Source organism: Pinus tabuliformis, chromosome 8, assembly GCF_031772625.1.
Source record: "Pinus tabuliformis cultivar Carrire ecotype Pingquan chromosome 8, CPIR1, whole genome shotgun sequence".
Taxonomy (NCBI): domain Eukaryota; kingdom Viridiplantae; phylum Streptophyta; class Pinopsida; order Pinales; family Pinaceae; genus Pinus; species Pinus tabuliformis.
Window position 1 is genome coordinate 1,266,211,486 of NC_142294.1, and position 12,672 is coordinate 1,266,224,157.

The 12,672-nt window shown below is 38.6% G+C and overlaps 1 pseudogene; it reads left to right on the forward strand.

The window, feature by feature from the left end:
• Positions 1-738: 738 nt before the first annotated feature.
• On the forward strand, positions 739-2,506 carry LOC149239986 (calcium-transporting ATPase, endoplasmic reticulum-type pseudogene; annotated as a pseudogene).
• The last annotated feature ends 10,166 nt before the right edge of the window (positions 2,507-12,672 follow it).

Here is a 12,672-nt window from a genome sequence, read left to right on the forward strand (position 1 = left end):
TACGTGACTGCAACTCGTTCTTCTATTGCACAAATCTAATTTAAAAACTGCATGAATGCATGAATTGAGCCACGAATATAGAAAGATTAAGCCGATAGTTCCTTGTCCAATTCTCTATCAATCAGCCAGGAATCATGCAGCGTACGTGTTAGACAACTCACATGAAAATTAAAAATAAAAAAGCAGACAGTGGTAGAGGCTTTAACTCCAGTGCAACTGATTAACAAGAAGAGGACATGCAGCTCATTATAGCACTGCCGTCTGCATGTGGCCATGTACGCCTGGCCACCTCACTCCTTCACCGCAAATCACGCAGCAATTAACGAACGCTCAGCTCAAACTCACAAACTGCTGTTAACTTGCACTTGCAACATTTTTAACTGAAGTATGCATCCTATGATTCCACAAAATGATTAACCCATCGTCCTCCATTGAGCTTTGTGGCCGGGTTCACAATTCTCCAGCGTATCGGGCTCACTTAGAGGCGCAGGGGCACTCTACAGGCATTTCTACAGGAAGTCGTCTACAGGAAACGCAGAAAACAGCTCTGCAGAAGGGAAACCCAAGATTTTTGTCAAAATTCAAGCTTGAAATGAGAAAAGTAGTTAAAGCTCATGTCCAAGGTTACCAGGGTTCTTGAACGTATTGATTTTGGAGTTTTTTTCAAACGCATTATAGATCTGTTAATGGTGGAGCAATCTGTTTGAATTCAGAATCTGATCATCTATTTCATAGTCCATGGAGGACAAGATATTCCCTGCTTGGTCTAAAACTGTTGAAGAATGCTTAGAAGAATATGATGTGAGCTTAGAGAATGGTTTAAATTCTCATGAAGTGGAAAAACGTCGTCAAATATATGGATGGAATGAGCTCCAGAAGAAAAATGGTACACCTTTGTGGAAGCTGGTAGTGGAGCAATTTGATGATACAGTTGTTGAAATACTTTTGCTGGTAGCTGGCATTTCATTTCTTCTCGCCTACTTTCGTGATAATGTGTCTTCTGAGGAGGGCATAACAGCCTATGTAGAGCCCCTGGTCATTCTCCTGATTCTCATCCTCAATGCCATTGTTGGAGTATGGTAGGAGAATAATTCTGAGAAGGCTTTGGAAGCTCTCAAAGAAATGCAATCTGATCATGCAAAGGTCTTGAGAGATGGACATTATGTTGTAGATCTTCCCTCCAGAGAACTTGTTCCAGGAGATATAGTGGAACTGAAGGTGGGAGACAAGGTTCCTGTAGACATGAGAATTGTGTCCCTCAAGACATACACCTTTAGGATGGAGCAGAGCTCCCTGACCAGAGAGAGCATGCCTGTGGTCAAAAGAACATATCCAGCCACCTTGCGTGACTGTGAGTTGCAGTCAAAAGAATGCATGGTGTTTGCAGGAACTACAGTTACCAATGGCTGCTGCACATGCATTGTTGTGAGCACTGGCATGTTTACAGAAATAGGTAAAATTCAGGCACAAATTCAGTAAGCTTCAATGGAATGTCATGATACCCCTTTGAAAAGAAAGTTAGATGAACTTGGTGAAAGACTGACAACAGTGATTGGTGCCATTTGTATTCTTCTCTGGATCATGAACTACAAATATTTTCTTTCATGGGAAGTCATAGATGGGTGGCCAAAAAAATATCAGGTTTTCCTTTGAGAAATGTACGTACTACTTTAAGATTGTTGTTGCTCTGGAAGTTGCTGCTATACCAGAGGGATTGCCTGCTGTGATTACTACATGTTTGGCTGTTGGCACTCGTAAGATGGCACAAAAGAATGCTATTGTGCATAAGTTACCGAGCGTGGAGACTTTGGGTTGCACCACAGTGATTTGCTCTGATAAGACAGGTACTCTTACAACCAATCAGATGTCTGTCAGTGAGTTTATAGCCATAGGGCACAGTGTTGGTTCACTTAGAGAGTTTACTGTTGAAGGAACAACATATAATCCTGAGGATGGAAAAATATTGGATTGGCCTGCACATAATATGGGGGAAAATTTAGAAACTCTAGCAGAAGTTGCTGCAGTTTGCAATGATGTAGGGATATCTTGTCAAGGTCACCAGTTCCATGCTACTGGTATTCCCACTGAGGCAGCCTTAAAGGTATTGGTTGAAAAAATGGGATTTCCAGACCCAATGGCAGGTGATACAAGTGCCATTCTCAACAGTGGCACAGTGAAATTGGGCAATTGTGATTGGTGGATACAAAGATCAAAGAGGCGGGCTTTATTGGAGTTTGATTGTGATCGAAAATCCATGGGTGTTATTGTCACGGAACCAATGGGACAAAATCGTCTGCTAGTGAAGGGCGCCATGGAAAATTCGCTTGAAAGGAGTGCTTTTCAACAACTTGCAGATGGATCAGTTGTTGAATTAGATGATGCATCAAGGGAATTACTCTTGAGGAAGTTTCATCAAATGAGTTCAAAGGCTTTGCGTTGTTTGGGATTGGCATACAAGGAAGTTTGGGGAGAGGGCAGCAGAAGGAGAAATTGGCCAAGATTTTAGCTAGGGAGGCAACACCTGTGCTAGCCACCCTAAGCACATTCATCCCCTCCATGAACACTCATTTTTTCAAGGTTCGGACACAATCTGGTCATGGTTCAACCTTCTACAGGAAGCTACAGAACTTTCTACAGGAAGTTCTGTATTTTTACCAGAAACATCCTATAGAAGCCTTTGGGCAGGCCAGAATCAATTATGGAGAGGGATTTGAAGCTTGAAGTTTGTTGAGGAGGCATGCAACCACTCTTTTCTTGCATCCTCCACTGGTTTCATCTCCTTTCACCACCATTGCCACCATCAGATTGAATATACTTGCACAATCATACCAAAGCTGAGAATTCTCTAGGAAAAGGAGCAAGTAGTGGGAAGAAGCAAAGAGAAAAGCATGGTTTCATGACAGAGAAGAGGACATCACTTCAGAAGCTTGGCATGACAGGGAGGCCACCAAGGCCATCAAAGATGAGGAGATAGATTGGTTGCTCAGAGGATGAGAAACACTTCCAGTAGGGGGGTGATGATGAGCCCCAAAAATGGATAATTATTTGGGCTCATTCAACCTCCTAATTCGACTTAATCCATCATTCTCATTAGTTTATTGCATGTTTTTTATTATATTTATGCTAATAGAGTGAATTGGGTTAGTCATTATGCCAACAAGTCTAATGGGTGCTTTGTGTAGCCTTTTTGGTCAACTTGGAGACAAAATTGAAGGTTTTAATGAGCACTTGGCAGCCAAATTCGTGGGAGAACAAGGGAGAGAATTTGTAGGAAGGTGTCCCCTTCATTTATGGGCCCTTACCTCGAATTCTCCACCATCAGCTCGGAGTTCAAGGGCAACCAAATCAATTAGCACAAGGGCAGCCAAGCAAGTCAAGTAGGACTGCTGTTAACTACAAGTTCTGGGCAGCCGAGTCCCTAAAGTTTAGGAGGACTGTTGGGTCCTCAATTTGTATAAATAAGAAGGCTTAGGGCCTCATTTGGGTTAGCTGGTAGTTAGTCATTTCATAGTCTTGTTGTATTCAATTTGTACTTCGATTTTTAGGCAATAGATTAGTTTTGCTGTCAGCTCATTTTCAAGTTCTCCTTGTGGACAGTTTTGATGTAACTCTTCATTTCTTGATCAATAAAGATGAATCCAGCTTTGCACCAGCTCTAAATCTCTCTTAGGAGGCTGTAGCTCTTGGGGTTGGGCCCATCTCAAGCGCCTAGTACCTCCTTTGTTTACTTTCATGTGTCTTTGCTGCATTCTTAGAGTAAAATCTGCTATTTAGATTTAAAACTTGTTGTGTTATTTAGGTTGCTTTTGATGATTAAAGTAGATTTTCAGGTTCAGATTGATTTGGATAGAGTAATAACATAAAGGATCCTTGGAAAAATGAGCTCAAGCACCTCTGATCTTACCTCTCTCTCAGTGGGATCGTGAGTTGGGACAAAGGTGACCTTGCTGCCCACAAAAACGCTGTTTTGCTTCACCATGCAAGTATTAGTGTTGGATTCTTAGTTGTCAAACTTGATATCAGTTTTGACTGCATGCTTAGGGTTATGATTGCTTAGTTGCATAGTTATTTCATCTGATTTTGTGCAAATAAACTTCTGTTCCATTTCTTTTGCTATTATCTAGGTCAGATTAGGTCAAGGTAATTAGGTTCTTGATTTTCCAAGTCTTCATTTGCTAAATTCGAAAAATAACTTGCAGAGCACTTGTTATCCTTCTCTATCTACCCATAATCCATCAGATAATCTGCTCCAACCCTTAGTCCATGATTCGTACCCTTCATTTGCCATACTTTCCCCAACTTGCCCTAATTCCTACATTCTTGTGCATCATCGCTTCCTCCATCCTTGAACAAATCCAATCGCTCCTTAGCCTCATCCACCAAGTCCTAGACCTCTTCACACCCCTATTTCACCTCCATACTCATTCCTCCATCTTTTTCCCTCCATCCATGCTCCAAAATCCCATTTCGAAACATCCTGTAGAAGAATTACAGAACATCCTGTAGAAATCCTGAACATCCTGTAGAACCCCTGCAGACTTCCTGTAGAAGCTCATAAACACGGTTTCTTGGCAGCCAAACTTTGTGAGACTCTCTGGAAGGGTGTTAGGGACCCCTTAGACCCTCTTTGAACCTTCCCAACCTTTCCCAAGCATTTCTCCTCCTTGATCCACCTCTGCACAGTCAAAAATAGTTAGAAGCACATGCATGATAATTCCAACAACTTAAAAAAAAATACAAAAAGATGTTTTCTTCAGATAGAGGTAGTCTAGACACATGTATTTTACCTTCATAGAAGTAATGGCATCTCTTTTAGTAGTTTTCATGCTCTCCTTTGCGTCAGTAGGACTAGCTGGTAGAATTAGGGTTTGCTAGGGTTTGCGTTTGTTTTTGGCTTTCAGTTTCTTTCCGCAAGTAGATCAACTTCCTTTGAGTTAGCTTTCATCCATTAGTTAACAAGCTTCTTCTAAGAGCTCATAGAAGTTGGCTTAAGCCCATAGCGGACTTGTGCCAGCTGACCAAGTGACAGCTGTGGCAAGAGCTAGTACTTGTGCATACAGCACCGTCGCTTCCAAGTTTGTTACGAACTTCCGGGTTGATAAAATTAAAGAAGGGAGTTCCAGGAGTTGTAGCATTATTGCTACAATACTGGGGCTCACCAGGTATTAAGGTTGGAAAGGTGCATTCTGATTTGGGTTGTAGTAAGGATAATCACCTTGCATGCCTTGTTGATATGGAAAAGGTCCTGGCGGTCTCCTTTGGTTAATGAAGCATAGTTGTTCCGACCTACTCTATACTCCTTCCTATTATACAAAGAGGGGTATTTGTATATTGCATGTTTCTCTTCACATACTAGGAAAAATTCTATGACATTCGATGGGAATTCATTCCTAGGATGTCTTTTAGTACATCTACGACAGAAAATAGCTAGCACCCTTTTTTATTCCTCCTATTTTCTTTTGATTTACATAGTATCCATTTGTAGGGAAAAGGTGTGGAACATATCACTCTTGAAATCCACCAACATATTCCCTATCTCATGCTTGATGGATGTTGTGGAGGGAGAGGAAGTCACCAACATTTAGATAGACCTACCCTTCTTCCTAACAACCATAGAATAATTCTTGAATACAATTTTGATTCCATCATAAGGAAATTGGTAGATATCTCCTCCATATAGCATGTTGAGGGTTTAGATTACATCTTCCCTGATCCATCGGAGGTGAACTAGCTTGAGTGACTCAATAGCAAGGGTACAGTCGGCCCTCCTATAATTGAGTTGAAAACTCTCCTCATAGTCCTCCAAAGATTCATCACGTCCAAGGGTCATCCTAAATATTTCCTCCCTTTTTTATTTGGACCTACAGTAATCCCAGTATTTATCATTGAAATTTTGTTGCATTTGGGCCCAGGTAGTAATGTTTCTTCCAAGTAGACTCATAAACAAGCGCAAGGTTGCATCTTTAAGGGTAGACAAATTTGGCTTATGCTCATCAGAGGCATAGTCATATATCCTACAAACAACAACAAACTCAAACTTGAAGGTGTCACAATCTTCAAAGGTTAGGCCATGAAAATGTGGAAGGGAAGGAGGGCTTATATTTTTCATTCTAGCCACTCCGTTAGTTTCTCTGATGGGGAAAATCTCATTGTTCCTATTTTAAGCCATGGTTTGGGTATGAGATTTGGGTTCTTCTTCTTCCAAAATAAGTTCTTCAGGAATTTCAGGTTGCTCACCTAAAGGGTCTGCTAATTCCCTTGTAGTCAAAGAGTGAATTTCACAGCCAACGAATAAGGATGAAAGAACTGCTTGGTTATCCCTACTCGTATGAGGCATGAATGAACATATTTTTTGAATTTTTCACATTTTCAAGAAATAGGATTGATGCAAAATAGAAAAAAAAAAAACAATGCTTAAGAATAAACAACACCTACTTAGACACCTCCTAGACAACGACGCCAAAAAGTGGTCAACCTTGGTATTGCACAAGAGTGTTGCAACTCCCAAGGGCTCCTCGACTTAAATTATCAACTCGAGGTTCATTATAGGTGACAATTTTGTATGCACAGTAGGTTAGGTTCCACTCATGCCACCCTTAGTCACGACATAAGATCAAGGTGTTCATAAACCATTCCTTCAAATTAACTATAGTGAAAACTCTCGATGAAACTAATTTTAACTATGAAAGTGAAAATGCCATTCATTCAACTTGTAGATGCTAATTAACATTACATAAGATGGAAAGGAATAGTCTACTTGTAGAGTTGAAGCTATGCTATTTTTCACATTTCATTAAATCAATAACCTACTTGCATGTATCATTGACCTAGTTTACATTTTCTTGAAAATGAGAAATCTAACTTGTAACATGCTTATGAATAAAAACATTAATTCTACTATGTCTTTCAATGAGGAAAAGAGGAGGTTGGAGTGGTATAAGAGCTTCTCTTAATCATCAAATCACAATTTGGGGGTGATTATTCATCATAACCAAGCTAAGGTCGAAGTGGGGAGAAAAATAGGTGGAGGAAAATGGTGCTACAGGCCTGCTACAAGTGATGCTACAGGAGTTCCTATATTGCTACAGGAAGTGTTGTATTGCTACAAGAGGGGTTCCAAGATCCATTTGAGGTTTGAATGGTCTCTTGAGGGTAAGAGAAGACATGTGAAGGTAGGAGGGAGTTAATGGGGAAGCCTCCTAGCCAAGCCCAAGACCTCTCGAAGGTCTGTCTTGCACAAAGGTGGATGCCCACGATGTCCTTAATTGCCTAAACAGAATGACCATGGAAACAAAGTTTGAGAGAAATGTGAAGGGTAAAGGAAGAAGATGGAGAAGTCCAAGTGGAGATGAAAATATGTTCCCACCCCTCTATAACAATACAACCCTGCAACTGGACAAGTGAGTGCATCAAATGATCAAGAACACAGTGAGATAAACTGGCATGGAAAAGGTGAGTTGAATTTGACTAACATATAATCTATTTCACAACACTACTCTAATCACGAAACTAACTCCTAAATTGCAAAAAGTAATCATGCAAAAGGATAACTAACATCTATCTATTTCTAATAAATCATAAACAAATGTTTTTGGACTGAGATTGTAAATTCTTCCAATCACTCTTCCCACAAAAGAGTTGATAGGGAAGCTTGCAATCATAAGTTTTTATAGCTTAAAATTTACTACATCAAAATAAATACATGAAATATCCGGAAACAAGAACAAGATAGAAACACAGAAGAGGGACTACAGCCTATGGGTTGGGCCCAAACCCAAGGGTTTCAACCCTCTAGAACTAGATCAAATGCAATCAATAAAAAATTTCTAATTAGCAAAAAATAATACTCTCATACATCACATGAAAGTGAACAATAACAAGGTCAAGCCCTGGGCTCAATAACTACTCTTATCTTCAAAAATTCAAATCCTAATGAGCCTTTTAGCTAGTTTATTTATACAAAATGTAGATGATGGAAGCTCCCTTGAAAACATGAATGATTCCCACCAAGATCTCGAAAATTGTGGATCTGGTCCTTCTTGAGCTTCATATGCAATTGGAGTTACTATAACACGCTCCTCCCATATCTACCCAAGCAACCAACCAATTGGGGTAAACATGCGATGAGAGGCCAATATGGATAAGATTCAACCTCCTTGGTGACTTTAAGGAAATGCAATCGAAAATGAAATAAACTAAACAAAATCATAACCAAAACCCCATTAGCCATGATAGGTGTTTTGTCAAACATATCATCGATATCTAATATATAGGTGTAAATAATAGAATTAAGTGTAGGGATCTCATACTTATCTAATTGATCTAAAATGATCATACGTTAAAACTGATGTGGAATTGATTAGCCATTATTGAATTGATTGTTAACTAAAAGTGCGGAAATCGAGGAAACTACTTGAGAAGAAATACTTTATGACAGTCAATTAAACATAAGTAAGATTCATAACAGAAGTAAAAACAATAAAAACAAAACAATACCCGACAACAAAGATGATTACAGAGTTCATCCCTGATGGACTACATCTCCGAGTCTACTTTCAAGATGGGTGACCGCTTTATTAGGATTGAAACCAAGGAGTTCAATTACATAGAGAATAGAAAAAACTAAATGTGCATGCAAGCACTTCTGATCATTGTCAAAAGGAAGATCTTTGAACCAGCTTTCTAACACCTATCACAGTTCCCAATTCTGACTTCCGAAGCTCCTGTTACACTAAAAACAAAACAACCTCTCACTTCCAGAATCTGCATACAAAAACTGCAAAACTAATCTAATGTCTTAAATGAGTAAAATACCTTTAAAAAGACCTACAAATACACTCCAACCTCCTTTGCCTGAATTCGAGATGAATTAGCTATATTGCGGGTGGATTTGGAGTCTCGGTCTAGTTGTGAACTAACGCATAGGATAGGTTTAATGGTCATTGAATTAATTTGTTTTAACAAAATTCGTAAAAAACCCAAATATAACCATATATGAAAAGTAGAACCACTTGTGGTTAGGTTGACTGCGCGCTGGCTAACTATTTCCATGTGAATTGTAGGTTCCCTCGGTAGTCAACTGTCTAACTTCCACCTAGTGGCTTATCTGCCCAACAGTTATGGCTACCATCACGCTGACGGGTTTACATGTGTCCACTTACCTCCAATGTTGTGGTTATACCTGGTGGTTTTCTACCATTCACAACCTTCGACACAGTTGCATAAAACTCTACAGTGAACCCTGTCACATGCCTGCTGACTTCCCACGTGGTTTGAAGACTGATGGTTCAAACTTGATGCTGCAGTTACACCTATCTCTGCTCACATGCACCGTGGTTCCATTGCGGTCTCCTCCACAGTTAGGACTGTGGTTATATATTTTTATTGTTTTGTAATACAAAGTCCGAGAGGGTCATTTAACCTAGGATTTGGTGTTTTTATGCACTTACAGCTTAGGTATTAGGTTTAGCATTAGGTTTTTCACCATAGATTTGTAGCATAGGTTAAATAAAATGAGTTAGGTTCCCATTTAGGATGGTTACCTTTTAATGAAATAAACCATATACAACAATTGTCACATTGTGACATTTCCACCATGAAGAACTAATGATGAAACCAACCCCGAAAGAACTGAAGAACACTGGCGAAGTTGACAAAGCTGAAGATGACTTGAACTCTCTGGATACACTAGACTGAGAAGATCCTCCTCGATCAATCCTCTCCACTTGAAATATTTTGGACCACAAAAGTTTGATTTTAAGCAGATACCAGGTGAGGGTACAGTTCCCTCACTTTTCTAATCTCCATCCACCTTGCCTTGCTCGGATTCATGCCCTTGAGTCCTAGTTGAAGATGTTCAACATCTCCACGCCTCGAAGATCGAATATTCCTATCCAATATGATATCTTCCTGCAACCCATTCATGTACATAGGTGCCAAATCATCAATAGTCGGAATCTATGTATCTTCCTTGGGATCCATGATCATCAGGGGTTCATACAATTTAAGATTTTCCACATTTACAACTGAGTAAATTTGCATGTAAGGATGTAAATTTAATCGAAAAGCATTATTTCCAATCTTTTCCATAATCTTGAAAGGGCCATACCTGATGGGTTTCAGTTTCTTACCTTCTCCTTTCAACCTGTCTTTACTGATATACAACCATACCCGATTGTCAACCTGAAAATTATGATCGACTCGATGCTTTTCATGGCAGATTTTATACTTGGCCTAACTCTTCTCCAACTAATCCTGCATTGTTGTACGTATCTGTTATATCCGTTGAATGAACTTAACTAATTTTTTTGCATCATCATGTTCACCCACTTTATCCTCTTCAATCCATTGGTGACTTTGGTAGATACCCAAAACATGTTTCAAATGGTGATCGATTAGTGAATGAATGTAAGGCTCGATTGTAAGAATGTTGCACATAAGATAAAGATTCATCCCACAATTTAGGATGTTTACTGCAATAACCTCGGAGAATATGTATGACTGTCCTGTTTACGACTTCAGCTTTTCTGTTGGTTTATGGATGAAAATTTGTGCTCTTCTTCACCTTTGTGTCCATGAGTTCCCATAAGGTGGACCAAAATTCTCCTACAAAACGAGTGTCTCAATCATAAATAATAGAATTAGGTAACCCAAAATGAACCCATACTTGATCGAAGAACATCTTTGCAATCTGTTCATTTGTCACTTGCTTTTAGCAGGGAATAAGAATACACATTTTGCTAAATCTATCAACCACAACATACAAGTAATCATACCCTCTCCTAGACATAGGAAGTCATCCAACAAAATCCATGGAAATTTTGTCACATGATCGCAAAGGAACTGGAAGTGGCATGTATAAACCAATCTTTCGATTGCCTGGTTTGTTGGTCAAACACATCACACATCCTTTAATGTATTTAGCAACAATTTCATACATATGAGGCCAGTAACAATACCTTTGAACTTGTGCCATTGTTTTTCTTACTCCAAAATGTCCTGAAATGCGAGAAGAATGTGCTTCTCGGACAACATGCACTCTTTCTGTCTGTGGTATGCATAACTTACCCAGATGATATAACAACCTGTCATGAACATGATAATTGATTTCTTCCACCTGAGCACCATGAGTTAGTGATTCATAAATATCTTTGAAATCAACATCCATTTTATATTGTTCTATATAACTTTCATGCTTTAAAGAGATGCTATGTAGAACTACGAAAGCATTCAAAGATGGCCTAGATAACATATCAGTTACTTTGTTTGTGACACCTTTATTTTACTTAATTACTAAGTGAAATTGTTGAAGAAATCCCATCAATCTGTAATGACGAGATTGTTGCAACTTAGTTTGAGACTGTAAGTACTGAAGCAGCTGATGATCTGTTTCAATCATTGTTTCCTTACCCATTAAATAATGTTTCCATTTCTTAACACTTTCAACCAAAGCAAATAGTTCTTTATCATATGTCGGATAATTCAATACTGCTTTAGAAAAGGTTTCTGAATGAAAACAAATTGGTTTCCCCTTTTGAAGTAAGACTGCACCCATTGCATAACCACTAGCATACGTTTCAATTTCAAATGGCTGTTGAATATTTGGTAAAGCTAAGATTGGTGTTGTGACTATTTTCTACTTAAGTGTATCAAAAGCCTTTTTTTGTTTACCTCCCCACTAAAAGGGAACTTTAGAACCTGTTAAAGCATGTAACGGTTAAGCAACCAAAGAAAACTGAGCAATAAATTTTCTCCAATACTGAATTGCACCTAAAAAACTTCTTAACTTCAGTCACATTCTGTGGTATTGACAACTTAACAATCACATCGAATTTAGTTGGATCTATTTTTAAGCTTCCACCTCCAACTATGTAACCAAGATAATTTAGTGAAGTTTTCCCAAACTCACATTTGGAAAGTTTAAGGTACAACTTTTCTCTGTTCAATACTTCGAAAACCTGCTTAACATGCTTAACATGTTCTTCTATATTGGAACTGAAAATTAGAATGTCATCTAAGTAGATTATGAAAAATTTATTAATGTATGGATCGAAAACATCATTCATAACCCGCATGAAAGTTGTTGGTGCATTACAAAAACCAAAAGGCATTACCAACCATTCAAATAGTCCATGTCTAGTTTTGAATGCAGTCTTCCAGATGTCATTTTATGCTATGCGGATTTGATGATACCCACTTCTTAAACCTAACTTAGTGAAGTAGACAACATTTTTCAGTTGATCAAGTAAATAATCTATCCTAGGAATAGGATACCTATTTTTGATTGTTCTTTTGTTTAAGGCCCTGAAGTCGACACACATTCACCATGCCCCATCTTTCTTAGGAACCAAAATTATGGGTGAGCCACATGGCAATGAACTAGGCCGAATAAAACCTTTTTCAACCAATTCTTGTATTTGTTTCTTTATTTCTTCGTTATCTATAACTGATAGGTGATACATTCCAATATTAGGAAGAGGTGCATCTAACATTAATTGTATTTCATGTTGTATTTCTCTTTTGGGAGGAAGATTTTTTAGTTCTTTAAATATATTTTGAAAAGAGTCTACCACTTTAACCAATCTATCTTTGAACTAAGATTCACAACCTGAAAAAGCATCCTGTCGATTCTTCTGTTGTTCTTTCACAACCATAAGTACATATTTCTTACTT